General features: G+C 35.4%; 1 protein-coding gene and 1 long non-coding RNA gene across 13 annotated transcripts in view; one reads left to right on the top strand and one right to left on the bottom strand.

Moving 5' to 3' along the window:
- PCLO (piccolo presynaptic cytomatrix protein) overlaps window positions 1-26,728 on the bottom strand; it is a 314,517-nt gene that overhangs the window by 17,944 nt on the left and 269,845 nt on the right. The window lies entirely within an intron of this gene.
- Window positions 1,720-26,724, top strand: LOC111923291 (uncharacterized). 6 transcript variants are annotated; one of them, XR_015286100.1, is made up of 5 exons: window positions 1,720-2,030; window positions 8,776-14,285; window positions 15,338-15,439; window positions 19,494-19,569; window positions 20,226-26,724. It is a non-coding gene; the product is annotated as an uncharacterized LOC111923291 (long non-coding RNA). The 6 variants fall into 6 exon arrangements; XR_015286099.1 differs by having other exon boundaries at window positions 8,633-14,285; XR_002860999.2 differs by lacking the exon at window positions 1,720-2,030 and having other exon boundaries at window positions 2,037-11,605; window positions 12,751-14,285.

The raw sequence follows: 26,728 nt of genomic DNA, 5'->3' as shown, positions 1-26,728 counted from the left end.
TAGTTCAGTAAAGTATTTGTACAATGCTACAATAATATTTGTGCAACACAGCATAAATACTTTGTTAAAGTAGGACAACAGAGTCTGCACTTTTTTTCCATGTCAGTATGAGAACACAATATGGGTCTCACCTATACAAAAGCAGGGAAGATTTTGCTAGATTTGTTTAGGTTCTCATTTAAAAAATGACAGATTTTAAGCTACTTGCCCTCTCTCACAGTAAAAACATTTTTCATCTTTTTTTCAGTTTTGATAAACAAGATTTTGAAAGTTCAACAACATAGTCTGAAATAACAAAGCCCATTCTGAGTCAGCATTCATTTTCTGTGTCAAAATAATGAAAATTTTTACACCTTCTCACTCTGAATATACATATGAAAATGTGAATATCAAAACAGACTTTTTTATTCATTGTGTCCACTTGATTTTGAGAAATTAGAAATTCTGCCTTGAAACACTGGAAATCCTAGGAAACGGATTAAAATCCATTTGTCTTATGTAACAATATGATGAAAGTTTAATTGAAGTAGTATAAGCATTTTAAGTGGAGAAAAATTAGTCACATGGATGGTAGTGAGAGATAATGGAAAATGTCCTTAAAGACATAATAAAGAGGATCAAATAATTATAAATATAATTCAGAAGCCTTATGCAGCATGATATCAGGAGAGGAAAAACTAGATTACCAAGTAGGCTTTTCATTTATTGTATTTACTTTTGGGAATCCAAAGAGAGACAAATTATTTGAACATAATATTTTATACTTGGGATGCAAACAAACATTCACCAACCTAAATCAAAATGCATGGAGTACTTAGAAAATGTTGTAAGAGCAATGTATTTCCTTTAAAAATCCAGCTAAAAATGAAAGCAATGACACCAAAATGCTTGCAGGTCGCATTTGCAAAAAGTAGTTTTCTGTTGGGAAACCTGCTGACCACACAGAAGTGGGCAGAGTGACATGAAAGCAAACTTTATTTATATAATGTCTGCTGAACTCGTGGGTCAGGCAGAAGCAGAAACAGTCATATTGCATTTGAATGTAAATCCAAGAACGTGTTGCATAACAGGAACACCTAGGAACTTCCCTATTTGTTTTGGCAGAGGGATGTTGAAGTAGTGATTTTTTCATTCCTTGCAGTGTTTTGGACATATAGTCTAGTGAAAACAACAACAAAAAAAATTAAGCTTCAAAGGCAGATGGATAAACTAGATGCATGTCTTTAGAGAATTTATTTCATTGGAAAAATAAATAGAAAACCGGTTCAAAGGTAAAATACTAACTTCAGGAGTAGATGTTACCCAAACATCTCATACGAGCTTATTTTTACTAGACAGGTTGAAGTTTTTAAAAGTGGTAATCAAACTGAAAAAAGTACCACTGTTTTCTGACTTTAAAGTGCAAGTAATAGTATATTTTGATATTTTCCCTTTGTCATAATGCTGTCCTATCACAATGATGCACACACAGTGAAAAGGACTTGTTGTAAGAACCACATGTGATGTGCCTTCGTTAGGAGAGTGACTCATCGAACATTTAGTGCACAGACAATAAGCACTGAGCCTGCACTGTTAGTGCAGTGGAACAAGCTGTTTCATTTCACAGCTTGGCCGAGTCATTTATAGCCCACAAAAAAATTACTTAACACATGGTGGCATATGTAACTCTATAAGGCTTTCTTTGAGAAGGAGGTGGAAGATGGTATTTGTATACACAAATACATCCATACACATACCCAAGCTAACACAATATGTTAGCACTCTTTTGTGCTATAAACCTAGTAGGCACACTATCATGATAGCTGGAAACGAAAATTTTTGGTAAGAACGTGCCTATTCACTCCTCACATCATGATTTCCAGATTCCCCCTCAGATTTATACTGCAGCTCTGAGGCACTTTCAGTGAAATATGCTTAAAGTCTTGCTCATACCTCCCTGGAGCTACACACTGGAGAGCACAGCCGTGTGTGCTGCACAGCTTGGGTACCAGAGCAAAAGCTTCTGCACTGACTGTTCATGTGGAAGACAGGTATGCTCTTATATTAATAGATTTCCTTTTGCCTGCTTACGTTACCTGGTGCAGTGGTAGCAGCCCACTGTTGAGATACTCTTTCTCTCTCATTATTATTAAATAAGAATGATTACTGAAAGAATTTTTTTCTGGTAGGAGTACTAAATGTAAGAGTATGAGACATTGCCTATTCTGTGTGACAGTAAGAGCTCTGATAATTCTAACAAAGCTCATTGTGACTAACATACGAAAGAAAACCAAATCTGTCTTGCAGGACCATCAGAGTATTTTGGGGCTGCCTGTAGAGAACCTAGGAAATTTTAGCATGAGAATGAAGACTTGTAATCACTACTGGGATTCTATTACCTGCATAATCTGTCCAACAGAGCAGTGGAGGATGATCTTTTCCATTAATCAGGATAAATATGGAATAACTCAGTCAAAAATAAAAAAACCCTGTTAATCCAAATTTTGCTCAGGAGGGATGAACAGTAATTTTCTGCAGAGTATTCCATAGTATTATGCAAAATTCAGAGTTCTATAGTCCATAGAGAACTGATGCCTGAAAGCATCTTACCAGTAATGTGGACATAGCTCCTAAAGTTGCCAGTCTGGAGAAATACCAATTTACCTTTTGGCTCCTGCCCAGAGTCTTCTATTAAGTGCCCTTCTTTTTTTTTTTAGTTTTTAACCTTCCACCAGAAGTCTTTATAGACTAATGTACCTGTTTTTCATTTGAATGCATACTTTACATTTTCCCTCTTATTCAGCATCGCAGTGCTATTATTCTTTATTTCATGCAATGCTGGTTCCCTCAAGCTGCTATAACAGACATATCTTAAAGTTGGTATTTCATTGCACTGTTGAACTGATATATATGGCTAAACTCCAAGAGATATGCTTGAATTAAAAATATTATAGAAAACCTAGAGCAGAAGAAAAAGTACCGGGACAGTTCAGCACTTACGCAAATCCACTCAGAGATTTGTGATGAAGACTGAAATGATAGAAAGAAAAAGAAAAGGGGAAAATGTGTTCCTATTTAGTGTCTGTGAACTGGTAAGAAACCAGTTAACTGGAATTATATGTAACATAAAAAACAATGGCAAAGGTCAAAATTTTAAGTCCATATTCTAGGTAGATAAAATGATGCTTCAAAAGAGATCACAATTTTCTGTAGGGGTGAAAATGCCACATATGTTTCTGAGTTTCTGAACTTCCATGGGAAATGGGAGAGACAGTAGAAGTCCTCTCACAAAGAAAGGTGATCTGGGAATTATGGATTTTAGTAAAACAGATGGGCCAAGCATTCAGTAATGGGAGAATATGATAGATTGGTAGCAGAGATGCAAGGAGAAATGATTTATAGCACAAGATTGAAAATTTTCAATATGATCACCTAAGATATGTTTTTAGGACTTTTTAGAGAAAAAAAAGTCAGAGACTGGTTCCTCTCAGATGCTGGGACCTCTTCCTGGCACCACACAGAAAAAAGGTAATCCTGTTTTGGAATCTAAGGGTGTCCCAAATAAGGGGGTTTGAGCCTATGATTTCTTGGTCTTCACCTGGATTTTATATCAATTTCACCTGCAACTGGAAAACTACTGATGAAAGTTTTCTTAAAATGATTTACACCAGAAAAGATGAGTAAGAAAACACCCATATGTTGCTGTTTATGTCTGTCTGGCTTAGAAACTCTCCCTACATTTTCTGAAGTCACTGAAGCATACACCATCTATCTGTAGATAAAAAGAAACCCAACTATTTTGTAACTAATTGAAAATCCTGTTCTGCTCTGGGCACTGCACATGCAATAGAACTTTTATAATTAGATGAATCTTTTCAATAATGAATACAAAGGAGTATCTCATAGTGAGCTAATGCTCTGACATCTCCTGTAGATTTACTTTCTGGCAACTAGAAGAGTTTAGTCTCTTGTCTTGAGAGTTAATGCTTCATAGACTTTATGCACTGAGGCCAACCCTCATGATTTTTTTAAGAATTTCTGAGATTTAATACTGCTCTTTTGAAGATGAATGTGGAAGTCTTGCTCATAATTTACATTTAAAAATTAAAGTTGTACATATGGGAATTAAAAGTAGGATTTTGCAAGACCCCACAAACAGAAAGTGCAACATAGATTCTTTGCATAATATTATTTAAAACTTGTCTGGTGTGTTTTCAAATGTAAAATACCTGGGACATGGAAAAAAACCCAATCAATTATTACAATCAATTTAGAACAGAAAGTTGGGGGGGGGGGCAGGGTGCAGCTTTAAACTAAAAGCTAAGACAGGTTTAGGAAACCAGAACATATATTTTCCTGGATTTTGAACTTATTCAGAAAGAATTTCATACTATAAGGGAGAAGATTGAATAAAAATCTGATATACAGATTTATTAAAACTCCAGGTTTACATGAACTGAAGAAAGATACCTTCCCCTGAAGAGCCACCACAAAAGGAGTCTTGATGAAGTAAAGAATTTTTAAAAGCTCTATAGCATTGCCTTTTTAGAAATCCTAAATGGCCACAATATGACTACTGAATATCTGCTCGGAACTGGCTCAAACCCAAGAAAATACACTGAGCCCTAGGGTAATGTTCATGAAGAATGACTTGCCGAGCTGGTGTGTGGCCATGGTTAGATATGCCAGCTGAGACACTCAGCACCACTGCACAGAACCTTGTGAAGAGCAGTAAAATGTCATATCAAACTCCTCCTTCCTCATCACATAGAGGAACCAGTGTCAGGTTGCAATTTGAGTGCTATTTGTGAGCAACCTTATGGCCAATGAATTGTTTCTGCATCTGTCAGGAAAAACTGTCTGTGATGTATGTTTTCTCACAGAAACAGTCTTTTAATTCTAGGTCAGAAAAAATGTTAACAGCTGTATAAAATATCAGAAATCATTTTGACTGATTAAAGGAAAATACAAAATATTAATTTACTGAGGACTGAGAAAAAAAAAAAAAAGGATTCAAAGGCTGATTCAGTAGTTCTCATTAGCATTTGGCATTATTTAGTGACTTGAACAGCTTTTTACTGAGTTTCCAACGAAAGAAAATCACTGAGTATATAAACATAAAAATAAAGGCAGAAATATTGAAATATGCAAATATTAGGGTAGAGATACAGATTAGATCAGGAACCCTGAGAGTGTGTCACTAAATATCAATTCAGATTATGATCCACTGCTGGAAGGAAATGTTTTCCTAAAATCTACAAGCAAACTTCCTCAAATTCTAAGTATGATATCTGGATTAATGTAAAATAGACCTGTGTTTTCTTCCTGAAAGCAGGATCAAGCTGTCCATCTGACATATTCATACTCACATGAATTTAAATTGACCTATTGATTGGTGGTAGTGCTAATTATTTCTGTGTTGTGATTATCATTGTGAAACACAGGATTTCATGGCCAAAGAAGCTGAAGACCATGTTTTATCTTTGAAGTTATTTCAGCCCAATTTTACTTTCTCCTGGCCACATGCACCACAAGTATCCCCTTGAATGAGGTTTCACAAGCAAAACTCTGTGGATCCATTGCTGAATTGCAAGTCTCTGAGTGCTGAAATATTCATGCTCCACTCAGCGTTGAAGTCACAAGGTCTCTCTATTGGTAGCTCTTCCAAAGAGAGGGAAGCTTTATTTACTAATCAAATCTATGCATTTTTCCATTTTTATGTCTGAAATCTGAGTGTATGTATACACTGTAATTCATACGAGCATCAATTTAACTTCTCTGCAATTTTTCATTCCTGCTTCCCAACACAGTTTGGCTGCAGGAAAGAATGCAGACTTTTAAGTCCATGATTCTGCCCAAGGACATACTGATGTGGGAGATTGCAAACTTGTTACTGAAATGGCTCACAATTATCCTGTGCAAGGCACTCCACTTCCTATTTTGAAATAAAATCCATACAATACAACTCACTAGAACAACATAAACAACCCTGCATTAAACTCTACATTAAATAGAGTTTAGCCTGAGGTGTCCATCATACTGTAATCTAAAAGCCACAATTTCCACCAAAAAATTAAAATTTCTATCTCAGATCTTTTGTGATAAATACTTTCAGCAGATTGCACTATTTCTTTGTAAAATTTTTGGGTTTATGCCTTAACAATAACAATGCTAGTGGTAGTTAGCAAACCCCTAAAATTTAGAAAGGATAGTGGTTCTATAATATATGTTTACAATCATTACTTGCACAAAAATATAAGTAATTATGAGTAGTTCTAATCAGAAAGGTGAGACAACTACAGTTAAGGAGAGTAATTGCAACTAAATGTATATTGGTAATCTTTGTTACTTTCCTAAACTACCTCAGAGAAGCATATAGAGGCAACAGAATAAGGAGCTTTCAAGCTTCATGCCGAATTTACTTTCTTTTTCCATATGACATTTATGCTCCAGCAAAGGAGTATTTTTTTTTTATCAAGAATGCTTCAAGATACATAAAGCAAGTCTGCTACCCCACTGAGCAGTGTGTTTTTTGATTTTGGAAGCTGTTTGTTATGCTTTGAAAACAGGCAATGGCAGAATTAACTCCTCTGCTGTCAAAAGACAAAATTGGTGCAAATGTCACTAACAAAAAAAAAAAATTGCTCAGGTTTTCTCAGTGATTTACCATGAAACCATGTTCCTTCCCCTAAGAAAAAGAATATGCAAAATAAGCAACCTGGCTTGGGTTTTTTTCTGTTATTTAACAATTTTTATTTTTTTTTAATACTCCTTTATTTAAAAAGCCTGTGATGAGATAATCCAGGTCTTGTGGTCATTAGGGAAGAAAAAGAATACATTAATTGTAGGCAGTTGCAACAGGGAGCATCGAGCAATTGAACCTAATTACCTGGGAAGAATTCAACCAGCTCAGTGGTTATGAAAAATACTATGGAGTTCTCAATAAACAGTTGAAGCAGATTGCTGCTTTAAACTCTTCCTGATGAGATGTTCCCTTAAAGGAAATGATACCATCTCTAGTGTAGCTGGAAAGGTTGTTACCTGTAACTAATCACCAGTTCTTAAAAAGTCATAAACAGGCGCTGGTGCTGAAAGAGCTCTCTCCAGGCTCCTGCCTATTGCTGCCCACACAGTGCCCCTGACTTCATCTCCTGCAGCCACAGTGTTTGTACAGCTGCCTAGTGCAGAAATGATCCTACCACTGCAACCTCACCCCCTCCCTGCCACACCCCAGCGTGTTGATTTTGTGTTAGTCACCTAACCTGAATCAGCACACACCTTATGTCACCATGAAAGACGAGACGAGGTTCAGGGAGAGGAAAAATGGCATTTTACAGCAATAATTGTGGTTTAAAGTGTGCTTTATAAATTGTAAACTGATTGATTCATAGAGCAAAGGACTGCTGGAGCACTCCAGTCCAACCTTACACTCACAGGGTTAACTTCCAAGTAGATGAGGCTGAACAGAGATTTTTCTGCAGAGTTTTGAACCAAAATTTTAATTTGTGTGTTTTTGTTGGGTTGGTTTAGCTTGTTTTTTATTTTCCCTTTATTCAGCTGGAATTTGTTTTACTTGAGCTTGTGAATGTTATCTATTTCCTATTTCTGACTGCTGAGCTCTGAGAAGTGTCTGGCTTCCTCTTCTTCATACTAACAAGCACCCAGTGGAAAGGAAGAATCCTTTCCCATGACCTGTTCCCTGCATAGTTAATTTTGCAGCCCAGTATGCAATAATAATGACCACAAAGACATTTTCTAAATTAATATTGTTTACAGAAAAATTGTTGCTTTCATTGTACAAGTGACCTTGGGAAAAAAACTAATTTGAAGAGTGTTTTGATCTCTGTTTGAGCAGAAGAGAGTGGACAGTGCACATTTTGTCATGAGAACATGAAAAAAAATCTATTGCTTTGTGGAAAAAAGACATTGTCTCCAATGCCAGGACTTTCAGTATTTTTAAAATCGCTTTGGGCATCAATTGCATGTTTTTAGTTTTGCTCATTTTAAAGAAGTCTAAAGAATATTGAATCTGTTTTGTGGTCCTTGCATTATTTCCCAACTGTTTGAAAACAAAAATCTCTTTTCATAGCACATCCATTTTACTGTCAACAATAAAGAAAAGCTGCCTCAGGAAAAGAGCTTTAAATATTGCTGTGGTGCTATCAACAAGTTAGCACTTCTGCATGAAAGCAAGTCCAGTTGATTCCAGAGTTTTGCTGCAGGAGATAGAAGTCAGTAGTGCTGTAGCATGAATGCAAACTGAGTTCTTCATTGCTCCTTTTTGCTGGAGGGACCTGGAGAGCTCAGATGCACTGGATACATCTTTCTGTCTGATCATGTATGGCTGGATATGCTCTATATAAGTTGAAGGTTGGTTGTGAATCCCAAAGTTTTATAATGCTGGGAATGGGTGTTCATGAAGTGTCCTGGACTCAGCCGAATGTGGAATTTATCTAAAGACAGCTTGGCAGTTCTAAGATGTGAGCACGTTGGCTTCTGTCTCTGTGGCCCAACTGTTAGGTTAAAATCAAAAGAAGGAATGCAACAGCCTGGGAACATCTCAGAGCTCATGGATGCCTCAGTCCCTTGTTACTTTTCACTAGAAAAATCTAAAGAATGAAATTTATGCTTTTCCTCACTCTTGTTTTGACAGACATATGCCAGATTTCCTCGTGGGCTGCCCACTCCCCAAACTTTCAAAATCTGTGCGTTCAAACAGGTCAATGGTGTGGAAAAACAGAATTATTTTATACCCTCTGATAAGCTCCCACATTACCTTTGTCCCTTATTCTCCAGTTTCTGTTCCTCTAGGAGCTCCCAGAGTTTGTTATCTTCCACCTTCCCAGCTGCCAAAGGATCCTTGTCTTCCTTCATTAACCAAGTGAATAAAAGTCCCTAAGAAATCACTAGAGACTGAAGTTTCTTAAACTCTTGATATGCCTCTCCTAAGGCCTAATTCTAAAATTATATGATATATATACATAGATCAGATCTAATATAGACTGAACTGTCAGTGATGAAAAACATTAGGAACACTGTCTAAAAAAAGGAGGAAGTTAATAATTATATGCGTTGTGTTTCAATATGATCTACTTGTGTTTTCTGTTGTGATTTTTCCCTCGAGATTATAACAGATTTTGACTCTGTCTGCTATGATTCTTGGTGACCAGGGCTAGACCCACTGTCTCCACAGAGGTGCAGGATTCAGAGAGGAGAACATCTGGTCCCTTTAGGCACCCAGAGCTTCTTACCGGGCTTGTCACAGGTCAACAAAGGAAACTGCTGTTGGCTAAAATCTTTTATGGGTGAAATTCTTTCAGCAAATGCAATCAAGTCTTCTGAGAGACAAAACCAATTAGGAGACAATCAGCTGCTGTAGATCTGCAGAACTCAAGAAACAGTGAATCAGGAATGTTCCTACTTCTTCCTAATGAGTTCTGTGTCAATAAATGAAGCTATGGAAGAATTCTACAGGCTCTCTATCATCTCTACAGTGTTAGGTTCATTTTTTTACTTTTTCCAGTGAGATTTGAAAGGGGGAAAGAAGATAGGATTGGTGTCGGGCTTTCCTCAAGAGAAACCAAAAGAGAAACCCATTTTACTGCTAAATTGATCACTAACTCTGGCAAAATTCCTTTTGCCTTTTTAAAAACCAACCAACCAACCCAAACAGACAAACAAAAACCCACAACCAATCAATAAAATAAATGAACAAAAACCCAAAAAAAGCACCCCATCAGACTAGAAACACTGAATTTGGAGAACTGAAAATAATAAATAATATAAATTTAATTAAAATATAATTAATATTATAATTATAATAATTACCTAAATAATTATATCTAAATTATCTAAAGATACACAAAATTGGTAGATTTTTGACCTGCTTCAGTGTTCATCTTTAATTAAATAATTCTGGTTCTCTATAACAATTATATGTCTATGACTTAAAATTGGTTATGTTGTATCTGAGTAAACTGCTAACCCAAAACTTCTCCCCTATTCTATTTTTCATGCCCTAATTAGAGCATTTTCTAACAAATAAAACTAAAAAACCACCAAATTAACACTATCTTGTGCTTCTTGTTAGTTCAATATAATTATGGAACTTAACACTAAATGGTAATTGTACTTAATGTTGAGCACAGCAGTATTTTTACAACTTCAGAACAAATCAAATTAGCATTTTAGTCAAATAAAGTCAATTGTACTTAAAATTTACTACTTGATGCATTTAGACTAATGTTTTACAGTGACCTAATGCCTGCTGGACATAGAGCCTGCTTTTAGGATTCATCTGCCTGAGTGTCAATGGGATTGCTGAGCAATCTGAGGGATTGCTCTTCTAGAATGCAGTTTGTCTTATTTGCAAATAGATCTCTAAAAATAGGTCAGATGAATTGTAGCTTCAGAATGATTATTTCATTCCACTGATTATAAATTTTTTATTTAAGTGGCTGATCATCCCATAAATCCCATGATGAAATTTCTCATTGTATTATCTATTTTGGAGGTCCCAGGTGTAAGAAGATATTAAATTAGATTTTTTTATATATAGTAGACAAAACTCTAAGTTTTTAATTAGATAACTAACATAGAAACAGAATGAGTAAGATTGAAATAAAACTTATACTGTTCAGAGAAATGTCCTAACTATTTAAGCAGGTCCTGTTTGCAAAATCTAAAAGATCAGATCATAATTTTCTTAAATAATTTTATTTAAGATTCAAAAGAAATTTCCAGTAAAATCACTAATCATCAAATTATTGTAAAAGTTTATAAATGAAGAAGACCATTTAAACTAGTAGAACATGTGAAAGTCAATTGTAAAACTGAATATTAATAGGATTTGTTGCCTTTTTTTATCCGAGCCACTATGCAACACAGGCCTTATTTTTTCCTCCATTGCAGTTAAGAGCAGTGATAATAAAATAATTAAAGCTCCAGATAATAAAAGCTAATAAAACAAAAACAGTATTCTGGATAATGAGGGGTCACCCTCACAGACAGAGATGAAGCATTTCATTCAGAACCCAGGTTTGTTTTTTATATCCAAAGAGGTATGTCAAAAAACTATCAAGTCATAACATGTGTGTGCCCATATGTACATATATATCTGAGTTGCAATAATTTATATATGTATACAAATATCTATATATATACATGCACACGTTGTCAGGACTTAAAGAGTGAAGTGAAATATCTCAAGACACTGTCAGGGAAGGAAGTTCCCACAAAATAAAACCCCACAAGGGGCATAGATGGTGAACAGGAAGGTATTAATTCCATGCCTAAACTGAGGTGAAGGTTTGGAATTAGCAGGGTGGACAAAACCCCACTGTGATGTGGGAACTTGCAAGAAGGGCAGAAGGCAATAGGAACATTCCAAGCTGAGGCAGATCTGGGTAGCCTATCTGGACAAAAATTCTCACCATGACAAACTTGAGACAGGAAGCAAATCCTTATTCACATGCCAGCCCAAGCTGTGGGAGTAGCATCTATGTTCTGAGGATACCTGGGAGTTAGATTGTATAAAAGTGATATCTCCAGAAGAGCACTCCAAGGAACCCTGCCAGCAAGAAGACCAGAAGAAGAAGGGAAGGATGCCACAGAAACCCATGTGGTGGTGACTAATTTTATACTTAACTTTTCTCTCCTCTCTCTCTGCCCTTCCTACCACACATCTACTCTTAAATAAGATTCATATCCTGACACTGGCATATGGTCTCATTTGAACCTTAATTTGGGCAGAAGCACCTTTTGATAATCATATCCTAACATGTGTGTATGCATATATGTTCATTTGTCCAAATGTAAACACATATATCATTGAATCTACCTTGGAATCTATATCATCATATATATTCCTACATCATAGGAATCTATCTTGCCTCAGCACAAACTATTTGCTTGTTGAACCAATCTAATATCTAAATATTTAGGTTCAAATTTAAGTTTATGAAGTTAGTTATGTAAGTTAATTGCAAATTGCTAATGCCAGTTTTGATCCTAGCATGTAGCATTATACAAAATTTCTGCTTGAAATAGCTCATAGATCTTACCTTCCCTTTCACAATTTACTGCAATAGAAAAAGAAAAAAAGAAACAAAAAATACCACTAGCACCAGTACAGAAACCAACTAAAGGAGCAAAATAATTACAAAAATTGAAGACAAGACAGGCTATCCGACTTCCAACAAGTTTGTGTTACAAAGGACTCCTTACATTTGCGTGAGCAACTTTCTGAAATATAGTCCAGTTTATCTAAAGTAAATATAGTAGAGTGAATCAGCCCAGTGATAACCTGGGGAGTTAAAGATCATGTATAGAGTAGGAAAAAAATGTTGCTACTGTAAATAATAGAGTAAAAGCTGTTGGGTCTTAGCTCAGGTTTGCTCAGAGGACAGATTTTCCACCTTCAGGAATCATTTGCAGAACTTTAGTTGCTCAATCATGATGCTTCAAATATAATTTTTCTGCCCTGTCCAGCACCACTCCTGTATTTTTCACATACTTGAAAGCCTCTCATTGTGTGATCCCTCTTCTCTCATGCCAATATTAGGCCACTGAAATTTCAGTGACTTTCATGAATTACACTTCAATCTAAAGTGTTAAACATTATTCATCCAGCCCACTACATCTGTTTGGCTGTGTATGTCATCCATGTGTGTCATAACCATGTACAAATATTCTATAACTCATACAGTATTGAAGCAATGTTTCCTGTGCAATGCAACTAAATACACTAATTTATTTCCAAATTTATTGCAGAACTCAAGTGGGTCACTACTGAATTCCAACAATAAAACTTCCTTTAACTGGAAGGCAGTTTTTCCTGCCACAAACATCACTTGAATTCCAAAACCTGTCTGGATAGGTGAGGGGAGAGTAGTGGAATGCTGTTTCCCAGACTTCAGTAAGGCTTTTGATGTTATCTCCCATTATATCCTCATAGACAAAGTCAGTAACTGAAGGCTTGACAAGCAGAGATGGATGGAGAATGTCTGAACAGCAGAGCTCAGGGGTTTTGATCAGCAGCACGGAGAGCTGGATGAAAACCCACAACAAGTGATATTCAAGATATACAAGGGATTTGATACTGAGTCCAGTCTTGTTCAACTCATTCATCAATGACTTAGATGAAGGGGTAGTGTGGGGGGATTAGTGGTGGAGCCGGGCCAGCCAGCCCCACTGGGGATCTCAGCTACCTTTCGAGGCTGGAAACAAGAGAGAAATTTCCCTGGCTTTCCTGTTTCTAAAATGTGGAATTCACAGAGGCGGACCAAGCTTCCAAATGGTTCAAGAGGATGTCAACTTTCAGAGCCAGCCAGCCACTGGTTCCCTCCAGGCACAGAGGAAGCTCCTAGCAGCCTCTCACAGGAAAATAATTTCCGTGGGTGGTATTTTCCTCCTACCTGAATATCAATTAATGCGAAACCAGCACAGGTAGATGCTTCCCAGCAAGTTGGCTGATGGCATAAGGCTGGGAGAAGTGTCATCACCATACCCCAGAGGGCTGTGCAGCCCTTTAGATGGACCTTGCCAGGCTGGAGAGTTGGGCAAAAAAGAACCTTCTGGAATTCAAAAAAGGCAAATGCAGGGTCCTGCCCCTGGGGAGAAGCACAGGTTAGACCTGATGGAAGGCAGCTCTGCAGAGAAGGATCTGGTGGACAAGCAGCTCTGCATGTACTTTCCATGTGCCCTTGTGCCAAGAAGGCCAATGGAAGAGCATTGCCAGCAGGCTGAGGGAGGTGATCCTGCCCATCTCCTCAGCCCTAGTGAGGCCACATATGCTGTGCTGTGTCCAGTTCTGGGCTCCTCAGTACAAGAGAGACATGGACATCCTGAAGCAGGTCCATCAAAGGGCTATAAAAATGATTTCCTCTTAAAAGGAAAAGCTGAGAGAATTGGGCCTATCCAGCTTTGAGAAGAGTCGGCTGAGAGAAGACCTTGCCAATGTCTATCAGTATCTGAAGGAACAGAGATAAGAGGATGGACCAAGCTCTGTTCAGTGGTGCTGAGCAATAAGACAAGAGCAACTGGCAGCAACTCATGCACAGCAAGTTCCACCTGAATATGAGAAAGTACCTCTTTATTTTGTGAGTGACTGAGCAGTGGAACAGATTCCCCAAAGAGAGGGTGGAGTCTCCTTTACTGGAGATGTTTAAAGGCCATCAGAACAGATGGAAGGACAGAATGTGCAGTGTGTATTATCTAAAGTTTCCAGATAGAAACACTGTATTTTCCATTTACACCAGTTTCAAAATGATGTGGAAACCTTGAAGTTCCTCTGCTAACCATCAAAGGTAACTTGGTACCATAAAACAAGTGTTTATACAAGGCTTAAAGCACTTCAGTCAGTTGAGAATGTATTGGAAATCTCATTTTGTCATTACAAGGGACTGCATTATAAAGATCAGTTTATTCATTCAAATAATTCATTAGGAAATTAAGGAAGATGTCAATTTAATTCACCTCTTCCTAAATTTTGTTGAGATTGTTTTAATTAAGCAGTTAAACTTCATCAAACCTTTAATTTCTTTAAAAAATCTGCTTAGATAATTTTTTGCACCTTTTTTATGAAAAAAAAACCTGCTATGGTGTAATTTGGATTATTAGCATAAAAATAATCATGTAGATAAATTCACAAAATGCATCCAAAAAGATCTGATTTATTTTTTTTACTTTAATTTATGATCATTACAGCATAGTATTCCTAAGACAGAACTTTCTGATCAAAATTATAGCAGAAATTGGAATAATTATTATCTTTGGTCAATGCTTTAAATATGTATCCACATATTCAGCTGATCACAGAGAAGGGCAGGGAAAAAAGAATTTTTTTGTTGTTTGTGTGCGTGTTCTTTCTCTCAGGATTTGCATCACTTCCTATTATATCCATTTTTCAAGCTGTCTTCAATTTAGAATCTTTAGCCAGTGGCGGAAAATTGTACTTGAAACAAATTACTCAGCTTTGTTCAACAAGAAAACTGCAATATTTAATTTTGGAATTTGATTCAGAACAACTAACCTGAGGGCAGTAGATGCTGCCAATAAAGAGGGAACTGATTTGTCATATTATATTTGGATGTAGCTACGATATCAGAGTGCTTTCTTCCTTATAATGTAAGAGGGCATATATCCAAAATAATGATATATTTATGGAAAGGTTATGGCCTCTTTACCTTTCCTTCTTGATAGATCTGTACTTGCATACAAGAAGGTAGATTCAACAAGATATTTACAAGAGTCTGGGAAAAAAAGTAGTGTACAATGACACATTAGTTGGAGTTTTTTCTGGAGAATGAGAAATGTTAGGAAAACTGCCTCACTCATTCTGCCTTTCTGGTTGCTGTAGGAAAACAGTATATTTTGGCACTGCCTCCACTACTGAAGACAAATTGTAAAAATCTATTTCTCATGCTGCAGGATTTTTCCAAGTATCCCCATTTTTCTGACGGTAAGTTGAATGTCTTCAATATACCATTTTCTTTCTTTAATTTTGTAGCTCCTTTAATCAGTGGAACAACATCTAGGTAAGGTGTGGTTGCTAGGAGCAGTGAAAAACATCTCCAAGGATCTGCTTCTTAAATTCTGTTTAACTATTGCTTTGAAAGCTCTTTTTATGTCCAAAATATTCATCAACAGGAAAAAAAATCTCATGGTATTTTTCTTTTATTCTTTTTCTAACATGGTTTGGATTCCTTTTTTTGGAAATGACAGCTTTCATGTACATATTTATCATGGACTTTAAAAACCTATTGTTACACTGATAGTTTCTGAATCTTAACAATTTGTATCACAATTTTACAGGAATTTAGAAAACTTTGTTTTGTGTATGTGTTTGAAAAGAATGCACTAAGTAGGAAGTTACTCAGTGTAGATGTGGTGTAGGCTTCACTTTTCCAAAAAATGATGGGGAAAATGTGACTATAAAGTCAGAGACTTGTATACTGCTTTAAAATACAAATGAAACCCAAAATAGTCTTAAAACCAACATATAAACAATGAGATAAGGCGTCTTTTTTGTTAGTTTTGCTAATGTCCAGCAACAAGGTGGAAAGTTCTCCTTTTCTCTATTTTACTTGCCAAGAAAGAAGGAACTCCTCAGACAATTAGACTAGTCAGAAGGGTATAGCTTATAGAAAAGGCAAATAATTGTATTCTGATCAGTGAGAATCCAATTCCTTTGACAATATAACAGACTGTTCCATGAACATGAATTTCTAAAAAGCTAAACACTCAGCCAGGCACGGCCAAGGCAATCAGGAGGCTGGTGAAGAATGCTATAGATATTGGACGAGCAGCGGGAGGAAACAGCAAGAATCCGTAGTAGGCATTGATACAGTGATACAAGTTACACATGGGACCAGTAAATCACCCAAACTGTATAATTATCCTAGGCAATATGTTAGCAGGCTTCTGAAAACAGTGTGCACTTCTAGGTACTACAGTGGGGTGAAACATGAAGGCAGATGTATGCATCAAATATTTGACCCAGGTGATCTCCAGATTTTTGTATTTTTTTCAAGGCATGTGAATTCAGTCATGTTGTTATTACATTGTAATCAGTCATAGTGCAAAGCCAAAAAAAAAAAAAAAAACCAACCAAAAAACCAGAAAAAAATCAAATCTAAAATAAAATCTAAAAAAATATTTAAAAATAAGGTGTTACAGAAAACATACCAAAGGGTGTTTTCAGAAAATAAAGACTTCTGCAGTGGATGGTACTAACACAAATGCAAACCCAGGACTGTTTAGGAGAACTAATCTCATCTGATATGACCTACCTAAACATTAGATAAGGAAGCTAAAAAAAATGCTTTAAATTTTCATTATAATCTTTTGGCTCCTAACCAAAGGAAAAGGACTGGCTGACCTGGAATGGCAGATTTAATTAAGAATCTGTGGGATACCCATGACTTTCTGGAACAGCAACTGGATTGAGGTAGAAAAATAGAGTACTTAAAACAGCAGAATACACCTATGTTTGGAGACCCTGAATCCCTTTGCAGATAAGGATAACTTTTGCATCAATTTCTACACACAGACTATATTACTTTGAGCCACTAGATTTGGCTGTCTACTGTCCATTTGATTCCCTCCAGTCATAGCTTAGTAATGTCAGAATAAATAATGCACAAAAGGGAAGACCAAAATATAATGGCCTAAAGTAACCACAAATGCCCTTACAGGACAAACCTTTAGGAATTCTTTATGAGAAACACACACATCAAAGCTTATCTCTAACAGACAAGCCATTATTCAGAAACTGCAGCAGTGGATAACTTAATTCATTAGAGCTACAAGCCTGTAAAACTGCTATTATAGGATGCAATAATGAACATTATGGAAAGATTATATTAAACTGAAAATAAAGTGGGGACAAAGCATGAGCTTCTAGTTATAGACATGAAAGCACACTCTCTACCACAAGACTTGGACCTACTCAGGAATTGTCATCACAGAAAAGATTTATATTCATTCTAATGCACTGATTTTTAAAGCCTTCTCTCTTGGAACACAGTTTACAGTCCAATAATTTGAGGACTCTCACATGCTAAAATGATGATCAGCTGAAGTTTAATTTTAGCTTGCCATGTGATCCCACCTGGAAATGCTCTAGATTTATCTGCATTTCAACACCATTCCAAAGTAACAGTTTGAATATCAGTCCAAAAAAAGGAGTTGTACTCAAGAACATGTGAGGGTAAATAAAAAACCTCTTTTCTGAATCCCCAGCATGATAGTTTAGTTTCTAAGTTATAAATTATTCTAAAAAAAACCCCAAAAAATAATATTAAGACATCAAGGAGCTACAAAGGACTGTCTAGTATAGAAAGAGGTTATGACAATATTGGTTTTGGGGTTTTTTAACATCTCAAATAAATACAGAAAAAGTGAAGTTCTAATACAGAAGTCTTCCATAGAACAACTGTGTTATCGTCTGTAAGCAAGCTTGGAATAAGCTATTTACCAGAAGTGCTTGATAAAATATGCTATACTTGTGAATGGAAGCTCTTGCATTTGGATTCTTATTTCTGTCCTTGAGTATTAATTTCAGCAAGCAACTAGGCTCGAACACAGGAAAAACATATTACTGTTCATCAGTAGAACAGAATAATGAAGCTGTTAAGTCTTTATCAATATTATGAATTTTTTTGTGCAAGTTAAAAGAAGCCTTTTTGGGAACAATATTGTGCCTTGAATAATTGGGATGACCTCTAGAAGCCCCCTTAACATCATTCTTACTACTGAATAGTTTATAAAAATTTGAGTACTGAATATTATTGACTTTAGAATAGATTTATTTCATTTACTTTTTTTTTCCTTGGAGCATGCACACAATTCCAAATCCTAATCATACTGCTAAATGGAAGAGATCACCTGAATCTTCCAGGAAACTGACATTTAAAAGCCTTACTTAGTAAGTCCTAGTTTTAGTTTCATGACAGAGGGGAAACCATTTAGGATTTAGCAATTCACCTTCCAGCATAGTAATGTCTCAACTTGACTTTTACTGATACTAAACGAACATTAATCATGGAAAATGACTCTATTTCAAAGTGGTTTTAAATTACTCACTAGGTAAGGCAGCTCTTCTTCAGACTTACACCAGACAAGGCTCAGGTTCAGTTAATCACACTCCAGCACCTTTACCTGCACTCCAGTTTGGTTGGGGGATCCCTCTGCTTGCATTCCAGTGTTGACAGTCTTCATTATTAACTGGTTATTTATACTAAATGTGTCACGTAGTATTAAATCAGATTTTTCTTCATAACCACATCTTATTAAAAGAGATAGGTTCCAGAATTTACCATATTTTTTATTCTGAAATTAATTCAATTATATTTGTAGATTTTTGATAGAATTACTAGCATTCTGATTCCCAGCCCAAACAATGAGCTCATTGCAACTCCAAGAAGTCACCAAAAGAAGTTTTCTGAAAGTTCCAAGAAGCTTGACATTAACAGAAATGCATTTAAGAGCTAGGCCAATTAAAGTGATTAATAATATTAAGCAAACAAATTAGCTTTCCAGATGATTACTGAAGTTTCACATCAAAGGAGTGATATTTTGATTTTCAGAAGAAATACTTGTGCTTTTCAGCTTTTTTGTTGTTTCATTTATCTTTAAATTTTTAAAAATGTAAATAGATCCCCATGAGAAAAGCATATTTTTTTAAAAATAAAAAATTAAAAAATATTTTTTTTTTTAGATTTAGCTTGAGACATAATTTAAGGGCTAATAACCTTTTAGATAAAGTTCATACGGAACTCAGAACTGCAGAAACTGTAGACCAGCTACTAGTTAAGCACAGTTTCCCTGGATTATCTATTCTTTTGATGACTCTTTACCCTGACAGTTGAGGAAAAAAGCTGATTTATAACACTGTAAATCAATGTTCTTTGTGATGTGGATGCGAGAACAGAGAACTTGTCCTTTTTTTCCTCTACATTTTATCTCTGGCTGCAAACTGTTTTCTTGTTTAAATTTTTTCTGCTTCTTTTTAGGAAAACCAGCTGGATTATACTGGCAAAGACCTCAGGAAGGCAGAACTAATTGCTCCAATTATTACTGCAGAGCCAGGTGGGAAATTAGAATGTTGGGCCAGTTGGGGATAGATAAAAAAATACTTCTCAGTGTTTAGGGAGGAAGCTGATAATACTCAGGTTTATAAAGCTGCTGTTGTTTATCTTGACTCAGCTTTTTAGGCATCAGTAGTAAGGCTATTCCTAGCTTAAGGGAACATGTTAAATATAGTTTTCTTTTTAAAAAAGAGAGGATAAAGACTACTGTCAGAACATAGACCTGATTAATTTCTTAAGGATCCCTTGTGACAGAAAAGTATATCTGATCTTTTCAATTCTTAGAATCAACATATGACAGGCTGTCTGCAAGTGCTTTCGGTACTTGTTTTCTATTCCCTTATATCCCTTTTTCTTCCTCTGTAATGTAGAAGCTGCTCATGTGAGAAATTACTCTTGCTTGTATTTTCTGCTTTAAATTTTGTTGGCATTGATTAAAATTATGCTGTTGAGTTGTAGATGGCAGACCCCCTGTAGAAGGTAATGGCAGAAAGCAATGTTCTGATTTTATATTAAAGACAAATTATACAAAGTCAGGTTGAATTTTAGCCTTTTTATTTATAGAGATAGTAGAGAAGTTTGGCAATTATTCTTCTTTCAATTAGATCTCATGTTGGGAATGGATCACATTTTAATCAGTAATATTTTATTTTGCAGAAAGACCTCTTCTACATGTAAATCAGAAGGGCAAAAAGACTATAAAAGAAGGTATTACAAGCACTAAAAATGGGTTTTTAAAAAGAGATCAACAGGTTTACATTGCTCTTAAGGAAAGACAATGAGAATGTGCAGCAATTTCTTTTGCTATGTACATGACATGAACTCAGAACTAAAAAATGCAATTCAACCTCTGTTCAAGTCCATGTTGGTAACATTTCAGATTGTCTGTATTTCTCTTTAAATCCATGGATCAATATCCAACAAGTCAACAGTCAAGTCAACAGTCTCATACTTGGTCAGTATAAGGCTCTGATTAAAAAAAAAATACAAGTCCAGATTTTTTCCAGGTTCTCATACATTTTGCTCTATGTTAGGATTATATGTGCAAAACTTAAGAGTTATTTGAGGTGTTGGGAAGGCAGCAAATGTCAAAGATAGTATTTGACCTAATTAGATGATGCTTCCTGTGGTTTTGGGATCCAGTCTATAAAGGTCTTTAAAATAATTTGATCAAGCCTTGGTCCAGAAACATAGAACTACTCCACTATGGTGAAAGTGACTGCTTCTGACTTGGCCATTTATAAATACTTAGTTATATTGTTATATTTATATTTATATTTAGTTCCATTTAACTAAATTTAAGAGAATTTAAGAAAATTTAAGAAAAATAAATACATTAGTTTATGATTTTTAGGTAAATTGAAGACTACTCCAACATTTGAATTCATAGTTCCTCTGCCTATTCAGTCACTTCCTGACATAAATATAGAAAGAGCATTTGTATGCTATGTAATGATACTTGCCATTTTCCTCAGAAATAACAGTTCTCAGATTCTTGCTACCTTATATGGGACATTCTGATTTTGCTTCAGGAGCTGAAACAATCCAAAGGTAAGAAACTAATAAGAAAGTGGAAATTTCCTGGCACAGAGTTACTGACTTATCTGTTCGAAACAAAACACTGGATGAAGTCTGTGAAATGTGGGTGCCTGATCAAAGGTACAGAAGAAATCACTGCTGAAGGATGGAAATGTTTTTACTTCTGTAATTGTCAAGCACCTGAGTGGACAGCAGTTCCCAGAGCACCACTCACACTGAACCGGCATGTTTGCAGTTTGTGTGTTGTTGAGCCCTTCAAAAATCTTTCTCAACTATTTCATAGCAAAGAGTCATAGAATGGTTTGGGTTGGAAGAGATCTTTAAAGATCATCTACCTCCAACCCCACCCCATGACAGGACACCTTCCACTAGTCCAGGTTGCTCAAACCCTCATCCAACCTATCCTTGAACACTTCCAGGGCTAGGGAAACCACTTCTCTGGGAAACCTGATCCAGTGCCTCTTATGTTCAATCTAAATCTACTCTCAGTTTAAAACCATTGTCACTGTAGGCCCTGGTAAAAAGTTTTTTACTTTTTTATAACTCCCCTTTATCTATTTCAAGGCCACAACGAGGTCTCCCAGGCTGGACAAGCCCAACTCTTTCAGCCTGTCTCCATAGGAGAGGAGTTCTGTCTCTGATCATTCTAATGCAAGAAAGTTTCTCACCTGCAATAAACCTATTTTTAGCCTTGACAAACCAGACTTCAAAGTATAGATTTGTGCATATGCAAGAGCATTTCCAAATATCAGTAACTGTGCAGTAATTATCTGTTAATAACTTTCTTCATCTGCCTTTTTTCTCCTCTTATAACTTTCTGGTTGAAATTCCAATATTAGAGCATTTTTCTCTGAACATGCTCGTAAGGACTAATATTGTACTTCTGAGATTTCAACCTTCAGATTTAAAAGAAATAAAAATGCTAGTTTTATAAGGTGTGAGATGCAGCAAGCCCTTAGCCTGTTCTTTGTCACAGTACAGTAAGTCCTGTGGTTTAAACAGTGTTGCTCTAGCCTAGTTAAAGAGCAAGTCAAAATGAATTCTTTTTTCTAAGTTTTAATTACTCTGAGGAATATGGCATTGGTTAGCTGTACCTGTTCTGTCAGTTTGTTCCATGCCTTGTTTTACTCAAGAGAGATAATCCGCTTATCACCCCTGGGAGCTCCTCTTCAGGAGACAGTGTGAAATAGTTTGCAAGACAATTTGCTTCAGGGTTTATTCTGTTCAGAAAGGATGGATGAGAATTTCACTAAGACTGTTCTGAAAGCTAAAAAGGAACATTTACAAGTCAATGATTCCCAGTCAGAGGGTCATGCACCTTTCCAAAATCTTATTGGAATGACTCCCTAGAATGCTTTAAGATTTCTGTGGTATTTCAATTATTTTTCTCATAAATAATGATTTGACTGCCTTAATTATTGAAACACAGAGTTAAGAAATTAAACCATTAAAACGGAATTTCTTAGTTTATAATTTTGGCTAATGAACCACAAAGCTCCAAAAATTAAGAAAAAAAAAGTGTGTTTTTATCTTAGATTACTCTGAATAGATGAAATTAAGCCCACAATATGGTAAAAATTGCCTGTTAAAATATGATCACAGAGCATGCTTGAGGTTTCCTGTTGTTATGTTTGCTTTTTGGTTTTGGGTTTTTTTCCCTTTCTATATCTATGACTTAGGTAAATTACTAGCATTAAAAAAAAAAAGAAAAATCCTGCAGGAGTTCACAAAAGATTATACTAAATGAGAGCATAACTTTATCATATCATTTTGTAGAAGTTCAGGAAGTATGTGTGCACCTTTAGATTTTGAAATGGTGTAAATTATTCCTTCTGTTGGCCTATGGAAATGTGCCTACTGGGACTTTACTAGAACACCCTGAAATTTTCTGTTCAGGTTCAATCATCTGCAGAGGAAGACAGTTTCCTACTTTAAGAACCTTGTTTAAATGCACTCAAAGTATGAGGCTCAAAGGACCACTGAAAGGTCATAAAGTGAACCTTTAAGACGTGGCTGAACAGTGAACAGAGGTTTTTGGTATTCAGGACATGGGCTGGAGAGTAATAAAAGAAAAAGGTAAGAGAACCTCACTCTCTTGGAAGATGTGGGTGAGGTACTCCACTGCTCCTGTAGAAAGATTGCAATTTTCTGACTGAAAATCCTCACAACAATAAGGCCAACCACAGAGGATGACAGAAGCACAGTGAGTACTCATTCACTCAAAAAACCCTGACATACTCTTAAAAGAATCTCTGCTTGAGGTGAGTCTCAGTGCTTGAGGATTGAGGAATGATTGATAAATGATGTTTTGCATGCATACAAAACCTTCACAAGGAGAAGATACAACATGTCCATGACAGTGCTATTTATATCTATATATCTCTTTTCTACTAGAAATAATGTCATCTTGGGAGTACCTATCGAATTCACACCTTTAAAATGTAGGAAATAATTTTCCCCATATATTTTTTAAGTGGATAAAAGATTGGTAGGTGGAGAACACAGCCCATTGGCTGAGCAACATCATAGGACAGATAGACCAATCATGATCTACAACTGAATCAAGATATTAATCATGTGCTTTTAATTGTTAGCTTCAATCCTTACATGGGTGCAATTGGGCTTTTTATAATGTCTGTAATACTCTAACCATGTCATAAGAAATCTTTGAACAAGGTATATTGCACTTTCTGAAACAAATACAGTAGTTGGCTTGCATAACTTAGTGGTGATCACAATATGTATAATAGGATTTACTGAAGCTTAAGAAGATGAAGTATTTCATCTGCTCAGGGCAGAATGCCAGAGTAAGATAGCATGCAACAATGCATATCATAAAAATAACTAATACAGTGTCCAAGAACAAAACTCTGAGGTTTTTTTTTTTATATTATTAAGGAGTACAAAAATACAGAATATGAGAAGATATTCAGAGAAACAAAATTATCATACACAGAATCACAGTTGTTTATATTGATAATTTGGTTATATCAGCAAAGTAAATATTACTGTTTTCCAGAATAACTGTACTAATATATGCTAATAGCACAAGAACTATTCCCAACAAAACATTAACAGAAGTGGGCAAACAATTACAAGATGAGCATTTTTCCCTGGAGATTCAATTTATGTAAATGTCTAAATTTTGCTGTCATACCCCTGTGAGCTGAACTCAAACCCTGCTGCTACAGTTTTGATTCAGCCACCTAGAAACTAATTCTCATTGTCATTTGAGGGTCCTACCTTGCTTTGCCTGCAGCTACTGGTCTTAAAGATGCTCTAAGTCCCCTGCCATATTTGTCAGGCCCATGTGAATGGCTTGGATGACTAAAACGTTTCACATAGCATTAGATATGCATGTTAAATCAATCAAATTTATTCACCATTTTAAAGAGACTAACCCAATGCTACTTTTTACAGAAGTTATGCCCTAAAAATATCTGAAAATGTAAAAAAAAGAGTAACTATTAAAAAGTTTTAAACGTGACTCCAAGTCATTATTTGCAAATCAGAATAGAAATGCCAGCTATGGGAGATCTCTACAGTTAATGAAAAGTGGAAATGAATATTTGTTTCAACTTAATTAAGAGTCATCTGGTCCACAACACAGGTAAGTGAACTACAGAAAAGACATGATTTTAAGATTTTCATTCTCTTTTATTCATCTATAAAAAGATTGCCACAATAAATCTGTAATACTGAAGTAATTCTCAGTTAACCTTGAGTTCCTCTAAATTCTGAGCTACTTTCCCAAGAAATAATTTCATATTTACATGCTGAAACTCAAATGCTCTTGAATTGTTTTCCAGCTTTTAGTTTAGTTTATCCTTTGACACTGACATTTTTTCTCTTAGCTAGAAATCAGACACTAAAATCCAGGCTGACAACCTCTCTGTGGCAAAAACCACTCAATAAGAACAGGTCATTTTATCAGATTAGGAATTGTAACACTTAGAGTTCCCAAGGTAGCAAAGGTGAATTGCACTGAAAGTGAAAATTAGGGAAATGCAGCTCTTGAGCTATTTTCAAATTTTGAAGCCAGGAAGAACCATAACTTTGGAAAGGTAGTTTTAGACCAAATGCTATGTACTCATCTTTCAGAATGTTTCAAAAGTTGTTTTGGGTATTGTTTCTTATTATTTGGGTTTGTTTGGGTTTTGGGGTTAATTAACAATATCAATAAGAAATGAAAATACATTGTATTTGTAGGCTCTGAAATTTAGGATCCAAGGCATAACCTAAGGGGCAACTTATGTTAAACAAAATAATGAAAAGGTATATTTTTACAGTTATAAATCTGTAGAAAACTCATCATGACAAAATACAAATGAAAAATTCGTGACTTCCCATTTTCATCCCACCATTTCTCCTTTAAAAAACAGACTCTTTTTTAAATGTTTAAATATACTATTGAGAAATTGAATTTTAATAGGAAGTTTATCACAGTATTTGATATGTGATAAAACAGATTATTAAGTATTTTTTTAATGACTACTATGTATGGAAATATTTACTAAAATTGGTAAGAATATACATGGGTAAGAATTTTTGCTTTGGAAAAGAGAACTTTGCATATCTACCTGTAAATTCCAATTTGGTTTCTTCAGCTCTGTGGAACATTAGACTGCTTTTACCTCAAATATGGAAACAGCAATTATTTCCCCATGTATAGAGATTCTAGAAACCCATAAAATGTTGGTTTCTTTAAATGACTAAACTTAGGATCAATTTATCAATTATATGTATAAATTCCAATTCATGAATTACTTGATACTCAGAGCTGCATTGAAATGCATCTAAATGACAAAGGTCTTATTTTAAAATTAAAATGAAGGTCATGATAATTTAGTATTGTATTTGAGGTCAACATAAACATACGCTTGAAAGAATATACCTTATAGGTAAAGGGAAATAGAATTTTCATAACATCTCCTTCAGTACAAAACAATCTTCATTTTCATGTAGTTTTTTTCCATTATTGCACATGAAAAAATTGATCACATTCCCTATGAAATTTTGAAAGTCATTCTCTCAGGCACTTTCCAGTTCCAATATTATGATGTCGTCTTCTTTCTCAGCATCACATTAATACCAAAACAAAATCACTCAGGATTTCCCAATCCAATAAATGTTTCATTATAGTGCATCTGCATTAAGCACAGCAGTCAAGCATGCTCAGCTAATATTTTTATTTAAAATTAATGTTTTATGTAAACCCTAATATTAATATTTTTAATGAAGTAAATATTCTGAAATGTTATAAAAATAGAGCCTGACAGGCATTACATATATTCTTTGAATCCACTGAGTGTTGAGTCAGCTCTATACTTTGTATTTTTTATTTGGAAAGCATTGAACATCAGAAGACAGATATAATATATTATTCATTGTAATCTAACTATTTAATTACTTTAAATAAACAGGTAAGACACCATTCTCATTTAAACTGAAGACTCATTACATTGGTGTTCTGTGTAAAGGGCCCTCAGAGAAAATGAAGGTCAGGATTTTAATCTACAATACAAAGAGAGCACAGACTAATTTTTCATAGCATAACAAGTAAAAGAATTAGGCACATCCTTCCTACAAACAGGTACCACTGTAGATCTGTTTTCATTTCT

This window comes from Cyanistes caeruleus, chromosome 4 (assembly GCF_971803275.1).
Source record: "Cyanistes caeruleus chromosome 4, bCyaCae1.hap1.1, whole genome shotgun sequence".
Lineage (NCBI taxonomy): Eukaryota > Metazoa > Chordata > Aves > Passeriformes > Paridae > Cyanistes > Cyanistes caeruleus.
Note: the sequence above shows the minus strand (reverse complement) of the source record. Positions and strands in the feature narration are given on the sequence as shown.